Genomic DNA, 23,759 nt, shown 5'->3' with positions numbered 1-23,759 from the left:
CATCTGGGATAACAAAAAACCTAGGATAGCAAAAACTTTTCTCAAGGAAAAAAGAACCTCTGGCGGAATCACCATGCCTGATCTAAAGCTGTACTACAGAGCAATTGTGATAAAAACTGCATGGTACTGGTATAGCAACAGACAAGTAGACCAATGGAATAGAATTGAAGACTCAGAAATGAACCTACACACCTGTGGTCACTTGATCTTTGACAAGTGAGCTAAAACCATCCAGTGGAAAAAAGACAGCATTTTCAACAAATGGTGCTGGCACAACTGGTGGTTATCTTGTAGAAGAATGCGAATTGATCCATTCCTATCTCCGTATACTAAGGTCAAATCTAAGTGGATCAAAGAACTGCACATAAAAGCAGAGACAGTGAAACTTATAGAGGAGAAAGTGGGGAAAAGCCTCGAAGAAATGGGCACAAGGGAAAAATTCCTGAGTAGAACAGCAATGGCTTGTGCTGTAAGATTGAGAATCTACAAATGGGACCTCATAAAATTGCAAAGATTCTGTAAGGCAAAAGACACAGTCAATAAGACAAAAAGGCCACCAACAGATTGGGAAAGGATCTTTACCTATCCTAAATCAGATAGGGGACTAATATACAAAATATATAAAGAACTCAAGAAGGTGGACTCCAGAAAATCAAATAACCCCATTAAAAAATGGGGCTCAGAGCTAAACAAAGAATTCTCACCTGAGGAATACCGAATGGCTGAGAAGCACCTGAAAAAATGTTCAGCATCCTTAATCATCAGGGAAATGTGAATCAAAACAACCTTGATATTCCATCTCACACCAGTCAGAATGACTAAGATAAAAAAATTCAGGTGACAGCAGATGCTGGTGAGGAAGTGGAGAAAGAGGAACACTCCTCCATTGTTGGTGGAATTGTAAGCTGTACAACCACTCTGGAAATCAGTCTGGAGGTTCCTCAGAAAATTGGACATAGTACTACTGGAGGATCCTGCAATACCTCTCCTGGGTGTATATCCAGAAGATGTTCCAACTGGTAAGAAAGACACACGCTTCACTATGTTCATAGCAGCCTTATTTATAATAGACAGAAGTTGGAAAGAACACAGATGCCCCTCAACAGAGGAATGGATACAGAAAATGTGGTACATCTACATAATGGAATACTACTCAGCTATTAAAAAGAATGAATTTATGAAATTCCTAGGCAAATGGATGGACCTGGAATGCATCATCCTGAGTGAGGTAACCCAATCACAAAAGAACTCAAATGATATGTACTCACTGATAAGTGGATATTAGCCCAGAAACTTAGAATACCCAAGATATAAGATACAATTTGTGAAACACATGGATCTCAAGAAGAACGAAGACCAAAGTGTGGACACTTTGCCCCTTCTTAGAATTGGGAACAAAATACCCATGGAAGGAGTTACAGAGACAAAGTTTGGAGCTGAGTCAAAAGGATGGACCATCTAGAGACTGCCATGTCCAGGGATCCATCTCATAATCTGCCTTCAAACGCTGACACCATTGCATACACTAGCAAGATTTTGCTGAAAGGACCCTGATATAGCTGTCTCCTGTGAGACTATGCCGGGGCCTAGCAAACACAGAAGTGGATGCTCACAGTCAGCTATTGGATGAATCACAGGGCCCCCAATGGAAGAGCTAGTGAAAGTGAAAGATCCTGGTAGAATGTAAAAGGTCATAGAAGCCCTGAAATTGGTAAAATAGATTTTATTGTTAGTAGAACTGGCTTCATTGATTTAGAAAAATAGAGGTGCACAATGCTTTGGCCACTCCTCGAACCTGTGTGTCTGCCAATGTCTGACCAGGTGTGTGCCCATTGCATCATTAGATTCTTTCCTTGTTTCCCTCCCATACCCATTTCTTGAGGAATCAATCATTTTAGAATAGATATTGTTTAGATCTGGAAATCCCCTAATCTCCCCCTTCTCCTTTCCCCCCGAGGGCCTATAAAAACTGGAAACTCTTTTCCCTCGAAGTCGACTCCTCTACCCCTGCATGGGATATGAGTCGTCCCCAGAGCTCTGGCTTTCCCCGAATAAAGCCTCATGTGGTTTGCAACAAGCTCGGTCTGTCGTGAGTTCTTGGGTGTCCGCTATTGTCCTGAGGCCTGAGCGAGGGGCTCCTCTAGGAGTCTTTCAAAAGTACCCAATGAACTAAAGGGGTCTGCAACCCTATAGGTGGAACAGCATTATGAACTAACCAGTACCCCCCGGAACTCGTGTCTCTAGCTGCATATGTAACAGAAGATGGCCTAGTTGGCCATCAGTGGAAAGAGAGGCCCATTGGACTTGCAAACTTTATATGCCTCAGTACAGGGGAATGCCAGGGCCAAGAAGTGGGAGTTGGTGGGTAGGGGAGTGGGGGGGAGGGTATGGGGGGCTTTTCGGATAGCATTGGAAATGTAAACGAGGAAAATACCTAATAAATAATTTAAAAAAGAAAAAAGAAAAAAATGTGCCTCAGCATGACTTGATGGGGAATTTTGGTGCTCCAAAGTAATATGTTTAAGTCACTTTTTCTCCTGTTCAAGGTTTTAAAGTGTTAAAGTTGACAAGGATGTGTTAAGGAGCATATGGGACCCATGGTGACCTGGAATCTCCCAAAGAGCAGGTGTGTGGAGTCTAAAGGAGTCTGGGGGAAGGAGGAGCCAGAGCAAGTAGCAAGCTAGATTTCCAAGGGGGGTTTTTCAAGCTGGTGTTTGAATGATGGCCTTTGGGGTGGTCATTCTTTGGCCACAAAGAGTTCGTTTCAGGGACAGGTAGTCATCTTTCTACTTATGAAGGGAAACAATGTTCTCCAAGTCATCCAGCCTAGACACATAAGACCGGGGAGGGGGTAGGGGTGAGGGTGGGAGTGGCGATGGGGATGGGGATGGGGATGGGAGGTTGTGTGTGGCAGAATGGAGAAGCTGGATATAGGCACCAGGAATAACTGCAGTTAAGGGTTGTTATGTTTGTAAGTCAAACTTGTGAGATATGTACTGCATTTAGGAAAACTTAAAGCATTCATAACTTAGAACGGAGGCAAAGTGTTGGAGGGAGGGAAAAAAAAACGCAAAAGGAGAAGTCTCAGAAACAAACACATTCCTAAGATACACTAAATAATGCAAGCGGAGCCTTTTAAAATGTTCCCTGCCAATAGAATCTTTAAGGACTCCCTGGTTTCCCATAACAAAGTAACGCTTTCATGAAAATCCAAACAATCCAAGCCAAATCATGCTCAGACCTTTTGCTCAACACCAATATGGAAATGTGAAAATAACAGAAAACCCATTCAACTTCAGTCATCCCCTCACGTCATAAACATCCATCCATCCATCCATCCATCCATCCATCCATCCATCCATTTCCTTCAGTCACAAGCCCATGATCTGAATGTGTGTATCTCCGAATCCACTCTGTAACCTTTAATAAAGACACGTGCAAGCAATGTCCTGAATATCCCCCTGACCTGCAGTGCGATACTCTGTAATTTGTTCCAGTTGCTACAAGGCCCACTGTGAGGGCAGGTGAGCATGAGGGCCACACTTCCAGAGGTCAGTTCCCTGGAACCATGTGAAGGATCAGATTCCATTGTGTGGCCCAGTGAAGGCCTTCCTGAATTGATGATCCCAGAGTTGTGTCTCTCTAATAAAAATACTACTCGCATTTATGAGTTTGCCTGCAGTTTATGTTCCTGATTGTCTAAACCCTTCCACATTAGAAGCATCTAATTTAAAAATGCCAGTAGTAGTAAAATAATTCTGTATGTGGAAATTCAGACACTATTCAGCAGTGTTACTGCTTTTCAACAAAATAGGATCTGTCTACTTAATATAAAGTAGCTTTCTCTCAGCTCAATGCCACACTTCAGTAATCAAGAAATCCCATGGCTTGTCAAAGACAAGGTGATTACTCGAACGTACACCCTGTGTCATAGGGAGCCATGAGCGTCATTTGTAAAGATGACTCGTGCGCCACTGGACACAGTATCTTTTCAGACTTGACAGTTTTACTTAATGCTTCATCAGACCTCAACAGAACAAGAATAGAGATCTTTGTCAAGACCTTCCCAGGGAAGGTCAAACAAAGGCAACAAGTCCATTTCCCCTGGCAACAGGCTCGTCAGTTCCCGGAAGCTGGAAACTGATGAAGGGAAGGATGCTCACTGATTTCTGCCCGAGGAATGGGCCTTCCCACAGCAGATAATTAACTGACTATCAGGGCTGTGTGCATCCCAAGCACACCACCTTGATGGTTGAGGAACTCAAAGGCTATGCACTCTTGGTTTGGGATAACTGTGTTGGGTAATGGCAATTTTCTAAATGCAATTCAGAGACTACAAAGCTTTGGTACTGATCGTTCTGTAAGTGACACATGCCCAGTTTTCAGTTCAAGAAACCATAAGAAGAAATGACAATAGATTTTCAAATAAGACTCTTCCTTTAAAACAAACACCCACCCCCCAACACTTTAAAAATAATGCAAATTTATGTCCCTGGCATGACTTTACCTATAACTGAGAATTAGAGTAGGCTGCTTTTGGGTACATGGTGGACATGGTGGCACTGTAACAGATATGTCACTGTCTGGGAGTACTCTGACTGTGGGCAGCACTGAACAGTTTTAAGCAGGTGCAGAATTACAAATACCTCTTTTTAAAAAGCCTTCGCTCAAATATGTAATATAATCACTAAGAACTCATGCTAACTGAACTTGAAGCTGACTTCAAGTAAAGACCGAGACCACTGAAGAAACTATACATGAGCCTGAACTGGAATAACAAGTAAGCTTATAACTTTTTTTCTGTAGGCAGGCATGTATTTACATTTACTAACACCTGGTGACTGCTTCCAATTACAATTCAGGAAACTTCCCCCACAGACCGATTTTCCTAATGTGCGGTACAATGATGATTAAAGATAACCATACACGTAGGTCTTTTGGAAGGGTTAATATCACTGAGGTTTTCAATTCTGCTATTTTATCCAGCACATCATCCACACCTATGCACCCAATACTCTAATGCGTATTGTTTTATAAGGCTTGCCCTTGTGTGCTGCCTAAAAGACGAAATGACAGAGTGCTACTAGGTACAAAAAAACAAAAAAACAAAAAAACAAAAAAAACAAAAACAAAACAAAAAAACAAACAAACAAAAAAAAACGGCATGAGAACATCTACTCTTTAACAGAAAACATCACTGCTAAAGATCATTTGGTTGGATGATAGAAATGGGTTGTTACTAGGAATTTCATCCAGTCTCATATAGCAGGAGACCGCAAATATAAACAGAGCCTATATCAACAGAGATACACAGTATTAGCATTTTGATATACTTCTTTCTGGTTTTTAAATCATAAGCATTAGCAATGTGTTTTCAAATTGAGAATCTGCTACCTACACAATTTTTATCTTGTTCTTTCTTTAGATAATTATTCTTCAAAAGTGGGCTTCTAGGAGAAATCCTTCTGTGGTGATATGACCGCTGTTAGAAGTTTTGTAATTTACATAACCATCCCTTATAGCACATTCTGGCTTCACCATACAACCCCAAACCTTGCTGCTATTCTGTCTACATGTGGGTCTTGATGAATGTTTATGATCCTTGTTCACATCTAAATTGGTTAGTTTTTTAAAAATTAGTTTGTAAAAGCCTTTTTTACATTAAGGATATTAAACTTTTACTATACTTTGTGTAAATAACTGTTTGCCCTTTAAGTTTACATGTATACTATTAATTTAATATTTTTTGAATCTCTGAATGACACACACATATGATGTTTTGTTTTTCTCCCTATGTAACTCTGGCTGTCCTAGAACCCACTCTATAGATCTGGATGGCCTTGAATTCACAAAGATCCACCTGTCTCTGCCTCCCAAGTGCTGGAACTAAAGGTCTGAGTCCCTGTACCTGGCTTTTGTGATATATGCTTTGCACTCAGCCATTCTCTGTGCTCCAAGAAGTGAAGATGGGTTGGTGGGCAGTGTGGGTCTGAGTAATTTTCTTCTTATGTGCAGGTGCCTGGAGGGATTGTTCCCTCAAGTCTGAGATGACAGCAGCACAGCAAAGAGGCTACATGAAATAAGGTGTGTAAGTTTCAGAATGTCCAGATTGAAGAACAGTTTCTCAAAAACACACACACACACACACACACACCACACACACACACACACACACACACACACACACACACACACACACACACACAGAGAGAGAGAGAGAGAGTCTGTTGATCTTGCCCTGCCTGTTCAAGAGGGCTGATCAGTTTGGTGTCTGCCCGCCCTACAATCTGAGCTGAAGACCATGTTTATTGTAAAACAGAGCCTCAAGACATCCCAGGGTGGAAAAACCAAAACAAAACCTTTTGTTTTGCAGAAGTAGAGGCAGACTGCTGCTCCCCATCTCTCTAGCCAAGGCAAAACATCACAGCAGGGTGGAGAGGCTAAGTCTCTGTAAAAACCTTGACTTGAGGCTTTTATGTGCAGTGGCCAGTCCCTTGGGAAAATGCACTAGTGTATAATGATCTTCTGACTAACCAGGGCCATGAGCATTAAATGCAGTGTGTGTTGTAGTAAATATTTCATCATCAGCTGGGGATTTCTACACCTTCTTTGATTATTCAGTTTACAGATAAAAGACAATACTTTTATATTCATAAGAGCTGGGCAGATATATAATGTTCACTTCTCTGCCAATAATCCCACAATATGGTTTGTCATATTCATCTAGGCTGCTCTTACTCCAACTGGCCAGTCCTCATGGCCGTGTTTTCAAGATTCCTACCCCATGTCCTTTTCTCCTCTCTCTACCTTCTTCTCTTTCCCCTTGTGGTTCTGCCTCAGTCCACAAGGATAACAGTATTTTCGTTCTTGCCTGAAGACAGACTCATTTATGGGGCATTGTGAATGAATGTACTGTCCTATACTATCACAGCGGTTTTCTAAATGTTCTTGAACACGAGCAGAATGGTTTTTGGCCAGGGTAACTTTAGCCTACACTGCATGTTTCATTTCCCTGTTGGTGTTAGACCTAGTGGGGAAACCCCCACCCAATTTCTGATTTGGAGGGCACCCAAAGAATCACGAAAAGGCCTTGATATAATTACACGAGGTAGTTTATGACGGAGCTCCGGACTGACATGCATCCCACACAGGAGATAACAGATGTCGGCCACGAGGCTCGAAAGCTAGGGATTATTATGGGGTAAGGGGCTTAGGGGTGTGGAATTCAGCATAGCGACACACTATTGGCTTATTTAAACATTAACAGAAAGATTACATGATAGCAAAAGGGCATCAGGACTTTGTTCCTGTGGGCTGGGGGCTTATCTTTGTTCACATAGCAACCAGTTGATGTATGACTTTACCCGGCGTCAAGGGGCAGTAGACAGAGGGGAGGTTCCGGCCAGGTGGTATTGACCCAGACAAGATAGCCCTGTTTATCCTGCTTTGTTCTCGGCCCCAGACCGCGGGTTCATAGACAACTCTTTTACATGAACCACAAGTTACAAAATCTCATTTTCCTTCATTGGCTGACAGAGCCAACATTTTCAGATGCCTCCATTTAAAAATGAATTTCAGATTGAATTTAATCAGTTTCTAGTGTAGTGTTTTGTCACTTACAGGGTCATTAGGTGGCTCAGGATACTTTTTTTATTAACATCTTTCTGCATCTTTCTCATATGCAGACCCCTTTGCAAAAGGGGGTTATGTATGCCTCTTAACAAAACCCTTTTCAGCATGTGAATGTTTCAAATTGAGAAACTGAGTGTGGAGAATTCCAAGAACTTGTAACATAAAGCAAAAAGATAAGGATAAGGATGATCTTTTAAAACCTCAGCAGTGATCACAACTGGATAGATTTTTTTTTTTTTTAATCCCTTGCTCTTTTTTTTTTTTTTTTTTTTTTTTTTTGGTATAGGAGCATCACATCTCTCCTGAAAGTGTCAGAAAGGGGTGCTAACCACATCCTCTAAGCCAAGACATTTCCCTCTCCCACCAGATACCTCACATACACACATATATTTTCATGCTTGTGTTCATCTACCTCCACAGTTAGCCTTCTCTCAAGCCCTTCTTTGCAGCTCCTCATCTTGAAAGTCAGCCAGGGCATTCTAAATCAGTCCCATGCTTTGAATTTCTCTGACCTCTCTCCATCTGTTACCAGCCATAAAAAATGCTCTGATTTTAAAGAAATGTAATGAGGCTGAGCCTAGTTGTATGACCTCCCTTTTGATTATCTCAACATCAAGTCATTATTATTTTTAAACACATCTTCAAAACTTCCCTTGGTAATAACATAATATGATCATGGGTTGAAAATATGATAAAAATCCAAGACCTAATTTGTAGCAGTCCAGCAGCCACAGAGAACTGGGTACATCTGAAAGGGGAGCTGGGAATGAAAAAGGACAGGTGGGCAAGAGAAGAATGAAGACAAAGATTTCTGATCAAGGTTCAAAATTTAATTTTCGCCAGGCAAGGTGGCACACACCTTTAATCCCAGCACTTAAGAGTCAGAGGCAGGTGAATTTCTGAGTTCAAGGCCAGCGTGGTCTACAGAGGGAATTCCAGGACAGCCAGGTCTACACAGAGAAACCCTGTCTCAAAAAAAAAAAAAAAAAAAAAAAACCAAAACCAAAACCAAAACCAAGACCAAGACCAAAACCAAAACCAAACCAAACAAACAAACAAAAACCCCAAAGTTTAATTTTCAGCTCTGGATTTATATAGAGAAAACCTACAGACCCATCCTTTGTTTTAGCGGGATTGAGTTGCAAGGCAAGCTCAGTAGGCTGTCAACTACTCAAAGCTCAGGTGGGAAAACGCAAATGAGATGAGGCCAGGTGCCAACTCCAGCCAGGTTGTTAAACCTTTGGAGGGTTGTTTAACCTATTCAAGGCTGGGGGAAGGGTACAATTCCCCTTTTTATTTTTTAAAGATGAGCTGGATGGGGTCACAAGACTTACTTGTTCTCCACAATCCCTAAGAAAATGTGACTCTCATCCAATAGAAAATTTGGGGGCAATAACTACCAGCTGGCTATGCACAAAACCAAAACTAGAAGAGAAACAGCTCAAGGAGCAGGACATCTCAACCTCAGCACTATTGGCATTTGTGGCCAGATGCTGAGATGAGTTCCTTGGCATGTAACTTATGTTGTTGCATAAGACCTTACACCCAGAGGATCCCTAACACTTGCTCCAAGGGCTCCATTGTCATTATTTTAAAATTCTTAATGGTCTTTAAACTTGTAAGTGAAATACAGGAGGACAAAAGAGTTATGTCTGTGAGCAGGGCACATGCCTGATAGTCATGGCCATGGTCCTCACTACCCTGTTTGAAGGCTAGTGTTTCAGTGTCTTATGAGCACAGAATTCTATTGGACCCATGGTACATAAAAGTTCAGTGACAATAAGAGCAAGCAGAAAAGCAATACGTGGTTACACTTGTAACTGAGAAAGCCATTAATTCTCAACTTTCCTAATGCTCCTACACTTTAATATAGCTCCTCCTGTAGTGGTGACCACCAATCATAAGATTATTTTCATTGATATTTCATAAATATGAATATAGTACAGTTATGAATTTTAATGTAAATATCCGTGTTTTCTGATAGTCTTAGACAACCCATTTTGAAAGGGTCATTCAACCACAAAGGGATCGTGAATCACAGGTTGAGAGTCCTTCATAGCTGTTTAGGTTTAGTTTTGCTGTGTATTATAATGCTGAGTATAGGTCCCCAAGACCTGGAGTATGCAAATTGACCCAAGTGGCGCTATGTGGCCTTGTTCTGAAGTTATTTCCGCTGGGCAAATAAAGATGTCAAGAGCCAATAGGTGGGCAAAAGAGACATAGTGGGGTTTAGGAGACATAGCTGGGATTTAGGCTTGAGGTCAGAGGAGAACCACAAGGAGAAGAAGATAAAGGAGGAAGGAAATGCTTCCCAACTGTTGAATCATCTCTCCAGTCCCAGGAATGGATAATTTTGCCTCATGGTTTCAGGAGAGTATAGTTCATATTATGTGACAAAACATTTTTGGGGAGATGTGTCTACTTACTTCAGATAAGGAACCAAACAACAGGTCTAAGTATGGATACTATCAAAATCATACTTGGTGAGCCAGTGACTTTTATTGGTGTTATTTACAGGAGAATGGGTGAGGGGTTACTTACAGGAGCAGAAATGACACATGGACAGCTCTGTCACCAAAGCCTACCCCAGCACTGGGACAGCTTATGAAAGCTAGGAACCTGGAGCACACTGAACAGCCTGCAGGCAACTCAGAGGATTGAAGAGTGTCCTTTCTAAGTGACTCAGTTGGACTAAACCTTTTCCAGGTAGCTTGGCTTGTTACTGCTTCTTTCAGGCAGCTGGTCTGGCCTCAGAGTCTACTTTGTAGCTTGACTGGTCTGAGAGTGAATCTAGGTCCTTCTTTATTACTTACTCAGGTAGGCAGGGGCCTAGTGAACCTGGTTAGTTTCTGAGACTTCCTGAAGTTATCTAGAGTTGTTCACCTCCCTGTTTAAATGGCTTCCCTGGAGCATGTTATTTTTCAGTCTCAAAGGAAACTATTACATCAAAGTCTTTGGTGAGGAAGGAGTCATAACAGCAGGACTGTGAGATAGCTGGTCACATTGCATCCACCGTAGGAAGCAGAGAGAAGATAGCTTCTGAAACAGTTCAGTCTAGAACTCCAGAGTATTGGAAGGTGCCAGCCACATTCAGGGTGGGTCATCCCCACTCAGTTAATCCTCTCAGGAGGGATGCTCATAGACCTGTCCAGAGGCATGTTTTCTGGGTGATTCTAAATCCAGTAAGGTTGTAAAAAAATTAACCATTGCACAGGTAAGGTGCTTTGCTCACAGCCTCCTTTGCTCCACTCCTCTACTTCCTGATACAAGACTGAGCTATACTCCAAGGACAAGAAACACTTTCTCTTGTTGATTTGCATTTATAGCCCAGTATCTAGGTGATCCAGGCAAAGAGGGAGGACAAAGGAAGATGCCAGAGAAAAGAGAAGAAGCAGCTATAGACCTCTCTAATGTTGCAAGTGTAGTAAATGTCACTCTCTGTCGTCTTTTATTTCTAGAAGTCCATTAAGTAAGCACAACAAATAAATGCCAGTCCCTTGTAGAAATGATGTTTGTCAGTGAAGTGGTGTCTTCCCTGCTTAGATCAGTGGCCAAGCCTTACTCTGAACCACAAGCTGGGTTGCACCATTTCTCTGGAGGTTAATTATTGTAATTGCTACACAATGGACCTTCTAAAATACTACCATGTACCTACTATGTTCTTAGCTGTGGTAGTTTGCGACTATGTAGGAACTCAGTGACTGACTATTACCATTAGAGCACCTCCCCAGGTTTGCCAAAGGGATCCCAACTCACAGGTTGAGCTACAGATAGATCCAGCATTCTATCTATCTATCTATCTATCTATCTATCTATTTATCTATCTATCTATCTATTAAAATCTCTAACTGTTCCTATTGTTTGAATGTGAAATGTGCCTCTTAGGATTATGTGTAGTTGATTTGAACATTTGACATCTTCAGTCCAGATCCTGCCTGCTCCCATTTACTGACTGCACGACCCTGAACCGGTTAATGACTTTTGGTGTTTCATTTTATTCAGCTGTATGTTATGACTATAGTATTACCTACTTCATAGCATTACAATGAGTAATTGAGTTAATACATGTTAAAGAACATAGGTCTGAGATTCCTATGCTTTGCATAGAGGCCAGAGGTCTATGTCCAGTGTCTTCCAGTTGTACTCTACCTTAATTTTGAGTCAGAATTTCTCACTGAACCTGGATGGAGATTCTCATTTGGATGGACTGGCTGACTCCTAGGATCTGTCTCTTGTGAGACAAAGTGTTGAAGTTAGAAAGAAATGTGCAGCACTGCACCTGATTTAATGTGGATAAGGATCTGAACTTAGGTCCTCATACTTGCAAAGAAATTACTGAGCCGTATCCCCAACCCTTAAAAAATAAACAAACAAAGAAACCAAACCTTAAAAACTCTCTCTTCCTCTATACCTCCTTTCTTTCCTTCCTTCTTTTCTCTTCTTCTTCTTCCTCTTCCTCTCTTTTGCCTTCTCTGTCTCCTTCTTCTTCTTCTTTAGAGGTAAGGTTTATCTGTGTAGCCCTGGTTTTCCTGGAACAGTCAGTCTGTAGATTAGGCTGGCCTCAAACACAAGAAATCTACCTACGTCTGTCTCCAGAGTGCTGGGATTAAAGGTGTGTTACCATTGCCTTTCTTCTGAAATTTTTTATTATTGTCATAAGGCAAAATAGGATTAGTTTTTATATTTAGATTATTGAATGAAATTTGGTTGGCCACCAAAATTTATTTGACTTTCTAAATAGTTTCTCTGAATGTCTAGACTAAAATGAAAAAATAAACTGCTTAGAATGATGGCCTCTCTTTAGTCTTTTTAAAAAAATATTTATTTATTTATTTATTTATTTATTTATTTATCATATCATTGTAGCTGTCTTCATACACTCCAGAAGAGAGCATCAGATTTTGTTACAGATGGTTGTGAGCCACCATGTGGTTGCTGGGATTTGAACTCAGGACCTTTGGAAGAGCAGTCAGTGATCTTAACCGCTGAGCCATCTCACCAGCCCCTCTCTTTAGTCTTAATGTGTATGTAAGATTTATTTTTTATTTTTCAATCTAAAGAAGATAGTAAGTGAATATCCCCAGTGGTGTACATATCACAGTTGGAAGGAAATTTCTAGGCCATTACCAGGTTCAGTTCTCCATTTCTCTGAGTAAAGCATATATTATCTTCAGTATACCTTCTGTCAAGTTCTGGAGGGTAAACCAAGATCAATGCCAGTAGCCTGGTGGGGATCTATGGGATTGACTGGCCAACAGCTCACAAAGAGAATTTCATTTCTAACACTATATTTGTATTTGTGAGACTATAGTGCCTAGTATGAGACTCAATACCTGTTAGTAAGTAACTCCATTTATACTCGATCTCTATCTATCTATCTATCTATCTATCTATCTATCTATCTATCTAATCTATACAAGTTCTACAATAGTTAACTTCTAGATGGCTTTTCAAAAAAAAGTTTTTAAATGTTAGTCATACATCCCAGAATCCCACTTAGTACCTTGAACAGTGATCTGAATTTATTTAAGGAGTAAATCCCAGATCTTCTACAGCATACTAACTCTGTTCACTTTTAACTTATTTGATATGTGCACCTTTCTTAAGTAAATATTATAGTACAATATTGAAAAATCATCAAACTACAGCAACTAGTTTGACCTCCATTCTGCCTCAGATTCAAAGGAAACAGAAGAAGACGCTCTTTCATAAATTGGAGTTTTTGGTGGGGCCATGACTATATTTGTCTGGACATGCCAGCCCTAAACAATGGGCACCTTTTTAGGTTCCCTGAGTATATTTGTGAAGATGGTAACTGTTGAAGAGAAGCAGGAAACCTGGCACTGCAATATCCTTACCCTTGCTCAGAGCTCCCCTCCCTGTTCCCAAGCATAGATGCCTTTCAGAGGGGGCAAACAGAGGCCCCAGCCTGGGGCCAGAATATTCCACTTTTCATGGTGGCTCTCCTTTCCCCCTAACAAATTCCCACCCTCAACCCCACCCCCAGGCCTTCAGCCCCAAGAAGCAATAGATGCCAGCTTTGGGAACAGACAAATGGCAACACATCCCTGCCTCTGTGTCACCGAGGCTGGCACTCTCCTTGATAGATAACTTTTCTTCCGTGCAGATGGCTCCAGTCCTTAAAGGAAACAAGGACCGAACAGCCTTGAAAATTTAAGTGGCCCAGTCTTGGGCCATGAGAGAAGGGTGCTTAAGTGTTTCCAGACAGCTGTGACCAGTTTGTAAAAACACACTAGTTCCTGAAACCACCATAAAGTTACTTTCCAGGTCAGAAAGAGTCCTCCCTCCCAACTGCACTATTCTGCTTCACTGTGTGAACAAATCAGGTTTGAAGGATGGCTTTCCTTGTCACCTCCCCAAAGCCAGAAGATCCCTGCTTATCTATACATACATATAAAAACTCCAAGTCCCTGGATTGGAGCATCGCATTCCTAACCTGCACGGTGGGAAATGGTTAAGATCCAGGTCTGACTGAATAAAGGATCTCTTTGCTATATTACATCAAATTTGCAATTACTAGAGTTCTTCCAGGGTTCCCAAGATCTGGACATAACACTGACTGCTTCAATTCTCATAAGCATCATTTTTTTTTTCTCTTCTGTGGTCTCCCAGAGGAAGAGTAAACAGAAAGTGATCTTCACTTTCAAATCCTTTTTTTCTAATTGAAAGAACCTTAAGTCAACCCATGACTTGAGAAGAAAAAGCCGGTAAAATATCACTTTTAAAGAAAAAATATCCAGTCAGGCAGTGGTGGCACATGCCTTTAATCCCAGCACTTGGGAGGCAGAGGCAGGCATATTTCTGAGTTCGAGGCCAGCCTGGTCTACAAGTGAGTTCCAGGACATCCAGGACTACAGAGAGAAACCCTGTCTCGGAAAAAAAAAAAAAAAAGAAAGGAAGGAATGAAGAAAGGGAGGGAGGGAGGGAGGGAGGGAGAGAGGGAGGGAGAGAGAGAGAGAGAGAGAGAGAGAGAGAGAGAGAGAGAGAGAGAGAGAATTGGACAATTTAGGAGAATTAAACAAGTTTCAGGAATAATCTAGTTATTTCAAATTGGACAACAAGAGCAGCGATGCAAAAGCTTATTCAACGTTGGTGTGTTGTACACTCCTGTGTTATGGAAATAAAATTCTCAAGTAAACTGGAGGGATCAAGGACACCACAAGAAGACCTACATGTTGTAGAAAATATTTAATCCCAATCTGGGGCTTGTACCATGCCTTTGATCATTCAGGTTCCAGATCAAAAGCACTCAACTTTTATTATTTACAGTAAGCCTTAATCAGCCTTAGAGCTGGGAAGATATCACTATCTATACTGTTAAAATCTACTTTCCTATCAATAACCTCAAGTTATTACTTGCAATGTTTCATCTGGGCTGCTCTTAACTCCAATTGGCCATCCCTCAGAGCCATGCTTTCTTGATTCCTAGCCAATGGTATCCTTCTCCTCCCCTTCTTCTCCCTCCTCTTTAGGTCTCCTCTGACCCCCAAGCCCAGAAAATCAAGCCCTGTCTTTGTTAATTCTGACAAGCTATAGACTGTAGGCATCTTAATTCACCAGTCAGAAATAACTTGGGGGCAAGGTCACATGTCTCGACCCGAGGGACAGTCAAACAGAGACTTGAGAGGTACCTGGAAGAGAATGGGGGACAAAGAAACACAAAGAACGGACAGCAAGATAAGGTTCTGTTCAAGGTGACGAATTTTAGTTTTCCCATACAGGTTATATACACATAGGAGCAGGAAGGGGGTGGAGGGGGGTCGCTTTGTTTCTGGGTAATGCACCTATTCCCAGGAACAGGATATTGACTGGGTAAACAGTTCAGCAGAAAGATCAGAACAGTAAGGGTTATTAGACACCTATCCACAAGATTTATAGCTATCTGTTCTCCGCAGACTTCAGGATATATGTCTATTTGTACTCAGCTGGGCTAGTACTTTACTACAGAGGCCAAGACTTTGTAAGTAAGCACTTATGGCTGACAAAGCAGTTAACATTCAAACAGGATCACTCCAACAGTCACATAGCATCACTTGGGTCACTTGAGGACTCTTGTCTCTGGGGCAACTAGGTTTTGGGGTTTGCACTTAGTATTACAATACATACCAACAGGCTAAACCTCAAAAGAGTCAAGTAACTTGGGCCCCTGAGGGCTGACAGAGACTTGGTCACCAACCAGGGAGCATACAGGGACTTGTCCTAGGGCCTATATACATTTGTAGCAAATGTCCCTCTTGGTCTTCATGTATGGCCACTAACCAGTGGAACAGGAGCTCTCTCTGTCCCTGTTCCCTGACATTGAATGCCTTTGCCCCTACCTGGATTGCCAGGTTGGGCCTCAGTGTGGGAGAATGTGTCTAGTCCTGCTGGACTAGATGTCTCTAGGTGGGGTCTATCCAAAGGGGGGCTCTCCTTTTTCTGAAAAAGTGAGGGAGCAATTGGGGGAAAGACTTATAAGGGTGGGACTGGGAAGAGAGTATGGGGTTGTGATTCTGATGTAAAGTGAATGTAGTGGCTATTCCTGGTTGTCAACTTGACAATATTTGGAATGAACTACAATCCGGAATTGGAAGGCTCACCAGTGACCCTTATCTGGAGGCTTGGAGATCCTTATCTGGATCTTGGTTTGAAGATCTTGAGCCATAGTGGCTATGGATTCCAGAAGATTGAATCTCCGAGTTAAGGAACACACCTTTAATCTGGGCTATGCCTTTCATCTGGGATTAAAGGTGTGGTGGAACACACCTTTAATCTGGGCTACACCTTTTGCTGGAGACAATATAAGGACATTGGAAGAAGGGAGTCTAGCTCGAGCTCTTGCTCCTTCGCCTGCTTGCTGCGTGAGACTGAGTAACTGCTAGATCCTTGGACTTCCATTCACAGCTGCGACTGAACAATTGTTGGGAATTGGGCTGCCGACTGTAAGTCATCAATAAATTCCTTTACTATTTAGAGACTATTCATAAGTTCTGTGACTCTAGAGAACCCTGACTAATACAGAAGTTGGTACCAGAAGTGGTTCTAGAGTAACAGAAGTACAAGGATGAATCTTTTAAAATTCTGGAATTGGCTTGTTGATCCACCAGCACTTTCAACTATTGAAACCTCTCCAGATTCTCTCCCTCCTGGGAGCTCAGAGAATTTTGAAGACCCATGGTTGAAACTATATTCCGAACTTAAAGAAGCTAATGCCCTTGATTTTCTTAATGAATTAGGTGATTCAGTGCACAAAGCTTTCTACAAGATGGGGAAAAAATCGAAAAATGATTTTACTGGCTGGCTGCTCTTAGTATCTGTGGAAAAAATGATGAATGAAAGGAAGGAGTTGTGTGATAAAATCGAAAGGCTCCAGACACAAGTAAACGATCTAAAAGTTGCTAAGTGTGTCCTTGAGGAGAATCTTCTCTCTTGTAGCAATAGAGCTCAAGTTGCAGAAAATCAAACAGAAACTCTCATTGTAAGGTTGGCTGAACTACAGCGAAAATTCAAGTCTCAGCCTCAGAGTGTGTCGACAGTTAAAGTAAGGGCTCTAATTGGCAAAGAATGGGATCCTACAACATGGGATGGGGATGTGTGGGAAGACCATGTTGAAGCTGAGAATTTTGAATCCTCAGATTCTCAAGGGTTTGCCCCACCTGAGGAAGTAGTACCCTCAGCCCCACCTCTTGAAATAATGCCTTCCCCACATGAGGAAATTAATTTTGCAGAGTCTGCTCACGGCCCACCAATAGTTTCTTCTAGACCTGTAACCAGACTCAAAGCAAAACAGGCTCCTAGAGGGGAGGTAGAAAGTGTAGTCCATGAGGAAATTCGCTACACTACTAAGGAGCTTAATGAGTTTGCTAATTCATTCAAGCAGAAACCTGGTGAATATGTGTGGGAATGGATTTTAAGGGTGTGGGATAAGGGTGGAAGGAACATAAAACTAGAGCAGGCTGAGTTTATTGACATGGGTCCTCTGAGTAGAGATTCTAGGTTTAATACGGAAGCTCGCATAGTTAAAAAAGGTGTCAAAAGTTTGTTTGAATGGTTGGCTGAGGTGTTTATCAAAAGATGGCCTACTGGAAATGACTTGGAGATGCCTGATATTCCGTGGCTTAGTGTTGATGAAGGGATTTTAAGACTTAGGGAAATTGCAATGCTAGAGTGGATATATTGTGTAAAGCATAATTGTCCACAATGGGAAGGTCCAGAAGATATGCCTTTCACCAGCTCTATAAGACGCAAATTGGTGAGAGGGGCACCAGCACATTTGAAGGGTTTTGTTCTTTCCCTTTTCCTTGTGCCAGATCTTAGCATTGGAGATGCTTCTGCTCAATTAGATGAATTAAATTCACTGGGTTTAGTTGGATTCCGAGGTAACAAGGGCCAGGTGGCAGCACTGAATCGCCCGAGACAAGGTGATTCTAGTTATTATAATGGACAGCGTAGACAAAAGAATGTTTATAATAACATACCCAGTAATGGTCAGCACAGGAGAGGTGAAATTTATAATGGCATGACTCGGTTGGACCTTTGGTACTGGCTAACCAATCATGGTGTTTCCAGGAATGAAATACATAGGAAGCCTACTGCATATTTGTTTGATCTGTATAAGCAGAAAAATTCTCAAACAAATGAAAGAAAGGCTACATTAGATCGTGGTAAACAGCCAAATGAAAGAAAGGCTACATTAGATCGTGGTAAACAGCAATCTCGGCCAGTGAATCAATTTCCAGACTTGAGACAGTTTGCAGATCCAGAACCCCTTGAATGAAGGGGTGGCCAGGTTCCGCTGAGGAAGGATCTTGATAAGACACTCAAAGGTTTTGCTGTTACCCTTTCTCCAGTTCTTCCCCAGAGGGACCTACGGCCTTTTACAAGGGTAACTGTACACTGGGGAAAAGGAAATAATCAGACTTTTCGGGGTCTGCTGGATACTGGTTCTGAGTTGACACTGATCCCAGGGGATCCCAAGAAACATTGTGGCCCTCCAGTTAAAGTAGGGGCTTATGGAGGGCAGGTGATTAATGGAGTTTTGACTGATGTCCGACTCACAGTAGGTCCAGTAGGTCCCCGGACACATCCTGTGGTGATTTCCCCAGTTCCAGAATGTATAATTGGGATAGATATACTCAGAAATTGGCAGAATTCTCATATTGGTTCCCTGAACTGTAGAGTGAGGGCTATTATGGTTGGAAAGGCCAAATGGAAGCCTTTAGAGTTGCCTTTGCCAAAGAAAATAGTGAATCAAAAACAGTATCGTATTCCTGGAGGCATTGCAGAAATTACTGCCACTATCAAGGACTTGAAAGACGCAGGGGTGGTGGTTCCCACCACATCTCCGTTTAACTCTCCTATCTGGCCAGTGCAAAAAACAGATGGATCATGGAGAATGACAGTTGATTATCGAAAACTAAATCAGGTAGTAACTCCAATTGCAGCTGCTGTACCAGATGTAGTTTCGTTACTTGAGCAAATTAACACATCTCCTGGCACCTGGTATGCGGCTATTGATCTGGCAAATGCCTTCTTCTCAGTACCTGTCCATAAGGACCACCAGAAGCAATTTGCTTTCAGTTGGCAAGGCCAACAGTATACCTTCACAGTTTTGCCTCAAGGATATATTAACTCTCCTGCCCTGTGTCATAATTTAGTTAGAAGGGATCTTGATCGTTTGGATCTTCCACAAAATATCACTTTGGTGCACTATATTGATGACATTATGCTGATTGGACCAAGTGAGCAGGAAGTAGCAACCACTTTGGACTCATTGGTAACACATATGCGTACCAGAGGATGGGAAATAAATCCAACCAAAATTCAAGGACCATCTACCTCAGTGAAATTCTTAGGAGTCCAGTGGTGTGGGGCATGCAGAGATATTCCTTCTAAGGTGAAAGATAAGTTATTGCACCTGGCCCCTCCTACAACCAAGAAAGAAGCACAACGTTTAGTGGGTCTATTTGGATTCTGGAGACAACACATCCCTCACTTGGGTGTGTTACTTAGGCCTATTTACCAAGTGACTCGGAAAGCTGCTAGCTTTGTGTGGGGCCTGGAACAGGAGAAGGCCCTTCAACAGGTCCAGGCTGCTGTGCAGGCTGCTCTACCACTTGGACCATATGACCCAGCAGATCCGATGGTACTTGAGGTGTCTGTGGCTGATAGAGATGCTGTTTGGAGCCTCTGGCAGGCCCCTGTAGGTGAATCACAGAAAAGACCTTTGGGATTTTGGAGCAAAGCTCTGCCATCATCTGCAGACAACTATTCTCCCTTTGAAAAACAGCTCTTGGCCTGCTATTGGGCCTTAGTGGAAACTGAACGTTTGACAATAGGACACCAAGTTACTATGCGACCTGAACTACCCATCATGAGCTGGGTACTATCAGACCCTGCAAGTCATAAAGTGGGACGCGCACAGCAGCAGTCTATTATCAAATGGAAGTGGTATATACGTGATCGGGCCAAAGCAGGTCCTGAAGGCACAAGCAAGTTACATGAAGAAGTTGCTCAAATGCCTATGGTTTCAGGTCCTGTTACAATGCCATCTGCTCCCAAACATGTGCCTATAGCCTCATGGGGTGTTCCCTATGATCAACTGACCGAAGAGGAGAAGACTAGAGCCTGGTTTACTGATGGCTCTGCACGTTATGCAGGCACCACCCAGAAGTGGACAGCTGCAGCATTACAACCCCTTTCTGGGACAACCCTGAAAGACACAGGTGAAGGGAAATCTTCACAGTGGGCAGAACTTCGGGCAGTACACATGGTATTACAGTTTGTTTGCAAGAAGAAATGGCCAGATGTACGATTATTCACTGACTCATGGGCTGTAGCCAATGGATTGGCTGGATGGTCAGGGACTTGGAAAGATCACAATTGGAAAATTGGTGAGAAAGACATCTGGGGAAGAAGTATGTGGATAGATCTCTCCAAATGGGCAAAGGATGTGAAGATATTTGTGTCCCATGTAAATGCTCACCAAAAGGTGACTTCAGCCGAGGAGGAATTCAATAATCAAGTGGATAAGATGACCCGTTCTGTGGACAATCAGCCTCTCTCCCCAGCCATCCCTGTCATTGCTCAATGGGCACATGAACAAAGTGGTCATGGTGGTCGAGATGGAGGTTATGCTTGGGCTCAGCAACACGGGCTTCCACTCACCAAGGCTGACCTGGCTACAGCTGCTGCTGATTGCCAGATCTGCCAACAGCAGAAACCAACACTGAGCCCCAGATATGGCACCATTCCTCGAGGTGACCAACCAGCAACCTGGTGGCAGGTTGACTACATTGGACCACTTCCTTCGTGGAAAGGACAGCGTTTTGTTCTTACTGGAGTAGATACTTATTCTGGTTATGGATTTGCCTTTCCTGCACGTAATGCCTCTGCTAAAACCACCATTCACGGACTGACAGAATGCCTCATCTATCGTCATGGTATTCCACACAGTATTGCTTCTGACCAAGGAACTCATTTCACAGCCAGAGAAGTACGACAGTGGGCTCACGATCATGGAATTCACTGGTCTTACCACATTCCCCATCATCCTGAAGCAGCTGGTCTGATAGAAAGATGGAATGGCCTTTTGAAGACACAGTTACAGCGCCAATTAGGTGGTAACAGCTTGGAAGGCTGGGGCAGAGTTCTTCAGAAGGCAGTATATGCTTTGAATCAGCGCTCAATATATGGTACAGTTTCACCCATAGCCAGGATTCATGGGTCCAGGAATCAAGGGGTGGAAAATGGAATAGTTCCACTTACTATCACTCCTAGTGACCCTCTAGGAAAATTTTTGCTTCCTGTCCCCATAACTCTAGGTTCTGCTGGCCTAGAAGTTTTGGCTCCAGAGAGGGGAGTACTCCTACCAGGAGCTACAACAAACATTCCATTGAACTGGAAGCTCAGACTTCCCCCTGGTCATTTTGGGCTTCTAATGCCCTTAAACCAACAGGCTAAAAAAGGAATAACAGTGTTAGGAGGGGTGATAGATCCAGATTACCATGGGGAAATTGGATTACCTCTTCACAATGGTGGTAAGCAAGATTATGTCTGGAGTGTAGGAGATCCCTTAGGGCGTCTCTTAGTACTACCATGTCCTGTGATTAAAGTCAATGGGAAACTACAACAGCCTAATCCAAGCAGGATGAGAAAGGACGCAGACCCATCAGGAATGAAGGTATGGGTCAATCCTCCAGGAAAAGAGCCAAGACCTGCTGAGGTGCTGGCTGAAGGAGAAGGAAATACAGAATGGGTAGTAGAGGAAGGTAGTTATAAATACCAATTAAGGCCACGTAACCAGTTGCAGAAACGAGGATTATAAAGTAATATGAATGCCCATTGTAAATTTACTAATGCGTTTGCGATTGTACGAGGGATAGTTATATCATGTTAGGCATATTTACAACCTTGTTATTGTTTCATGTGAACATGAGATATTATTTGTGTCAAGTTGACAAGGGGTGGATTGTAGTGGCTATTCCTGGTTGTCAACTTGACAATATTTGGAATGAACTACAATCCGGAATTGGAAGGCTCACCAGTGACCCTTATCTGGAGGCTTGGAGATCCTTATCTGGATCTTGGTTTGAAGATCTTGAGCCATAGTGGCTATGGATTCCAGAAGATTGAATCTCCGAGTTAAGGAACACACCTTTAATCTGGGCTATGCCTTTCATCTGGGATTAAAGGTGTGGTGGAACACACCTTTAATCTGGGCTACACCTTTTGCTGGAGACAATATAAGGACATTGGAAGAAGGGAGTCTAGCTCGAGCTCTTGCTCCTTCGCCTGCTTGCTGCGTGAGACTGAGTAACTGCTAGATCCTTGGACTTCCATTCACAGCTGCGACTGAACAATTGTTGGGAATTGGGCTGCCGACTGTAAGTCATCAATAAATTCCTTTACTATTTAGAGACTATTCATAAGTTCTGTGACTCTAGAGAACCCTGACTAATACAGTGAACAAAAAATCAGTTACTGGGAAGAAAACAAAACGAAATTCTCAAAATTCTCAAGAATTCTGGGCCTTGGGTGATTTACAAGAGCAAATAGATACAGGATGTTGTAGACATAGGCATAATTAAACTTATAGGATCTCAAATCAAGAATTATTTGATATTAATACATATAGTTAATGTAAAAGAATAAAGCATTCTCACCAGCACATCTAAGCATGGTATGTCCCCTTACATAAAATACAATGTTACAATAGCAAATCTCTTCATACAATCTTTTAAAAATGAATAGGTTTAACTATTCCTAAGAAAAATCAATATAATCTACATCAAATTTCAAATTTTTAAAGGCTGATAAAAATGTACCTTACGTTATTCAAGAAAAATATTATAACACTTTAAAATGGCTGTTTAAAGAACCTCATTTTGTTTCCAGACTCACTAAATTCACTGTGGTTTTCTCCTTAAAACAATGGACATAATTGATCAGCTGTACGTAGGACAGGGCTGAGCATCACATCCCAGAAGAGAGGATTCAGACTTTCCCAAGCATACTTTATGAAAATGTCATCTATGCATCTTACAGTCATATAAAGTTATGAGATTCTAATTGTTTCTTAAAGTACCTGTCAATCATCTTTGATGAATAATCTGTAAGAGTTAGAATGAGTTTTCAGTTCTTATAGCTGACCTGATGACACCTAGAGATTTTAATACTTTACATAATATTTGTACATTTGTGTATTAAACATGTACTAATTCAAATCACAGAACAATCTCTCAGCTTCATGTTTTTCTTACTAAGTTTTTTCATTTGAATAAAAAACTATGACCAAAACCAACTTAGGAACTAAAAGCTTTATTTCACCTTTAATTGCAGTCCAAAGCTGGGCAGTGGTGGCACATGCCTTTAATCCCAGCACTTGGGAGGAAGAGGCAGGCAGATTTCTGAGTTTGAGGCCAGCCTGGTCTACAGAGTGAGTTCAAAAAGAGCCAAGACTACACTGAGAAATCCTGTCTTGAAAAATGAAACAAACAAACAAAAATGTTTCAGTCCAGCTTTAAGAGAAATTAAGGCAGAAACACAAAAGTAAATGAAAACATATCACACACACACACACACACACACACACACACACACACACACGAGAGGAAGTCATAAGACAT

This window comes from Mus musculus, chromosome 13 (genome assembly GCF_000001635.26).
Source record: "Mus musculus strain C57BL/6J chromosome 13, GRCm38.p6 C57BL/6J".
Classification (NCBI taxonomy): domain Eukaryota; kingdom Metazoa; phylum Chordata; class Mammalia; order Rodentia; family Muridae; genus Mus; species Mus musculus.
This window is presented reverse-complemented; position numbering follows the sequence as displayed.